Source organism: Gavialis gangeticus, unplaced genomic scaffold (genome assembly GCF_001723915.1).
Source record: "Gavialis gangeticus isolate Ggan-Ray unplaced genomic scaffold, GavGan_comp1, whole genome shotgun sequence".
In the NCBI taxonomy this organism is placed as follows: domain Eukaryota; kingdom Metazoa; phylum Chordata; order Crocodylia; family Gavialidae; genus Gavialis; species Gavialis gangeticus.
In genome coordinates, this window is record NW_017729008.1 from 9,208,429 (window position 1) to 9,209,398 (window position 970).

Genomic DNA, 970 nt, shown 5'->3' on the forward strand with positions numbered 1-970 from the left:
AGGTAAGCAATTTTTATTTTATTTTCTGTTATTTTAATTTCTTTCCATGGGTTCCTGACCCCGGGGCTCCCCCCTGGGTCTTTGGGCTTTTCCCCTCTGTCCCTGGGACAGAGCCATTTTTATTTTATGCTTTTCCCTTCCTCAGGCTTTTAAAGTTGAATTAGGCTGACATGTGGATAGTCCTTTTCTGTTATATTTTGTTCACACACGTGGGATACGCACAGTATAGGATGGGTGTCCTTAGTTATATTCTAAAGGAGTGGTTCCCAACCTTTTTTTTTCTGTGACCCACTTGTTAATGAGTTAATTAGCAAGGATTAACAACTACAAAACCACAGACTAAGGAGAGGAAAGAATCAATACAATCAAATGCCCCAAAACAGAGACAGTCAGTTGCACAAGCACCCATATCATGAGTTTTGCCTCTCAGGAGCTAGAGGTGCAGGGCCCAAGAACCCCTGCACCTATCTCCTTGACAGCTGGCAGGCTTCATGGCCTCAGCAGGGGCTAGCATGCCTGCAACTTTCACCTTGCTGCACCTTAACACACACAGTGTCACTCATGTCATGAGTTCTGCTTGTCCACAGCTTCAGGTGCAGTTCCCCCCAAACCTTTGCACCTATCACCTTGAAACTTGGCAGGCTTTGTGGCCTCACCAGGGGCCACTACCCTTGCAGTTTTTACACCCATTTTATAACACATACATGTGACATGAGTTTTGCTTTCAGAAATTTGGGGTGCAGTTCCGCCCAAACACCCCGTACCGATCTTCTTGAAACTTGGCAGGCTTCATGCTCTCAGCAGAGGCTACCGATGGTGCTTCGAGGAGGGCTTTGGCTTCCTCAGCCATGACCGGCATATCACGACGAGAGACATGCTGGGATGCGACGGGCTCCACCTTTCCTCAAAAGGTAAGCGTGTGTTCTCTTCTAGGTTGGTGGACCTCCTCTGGCGGGCTTTAAATTAGGCT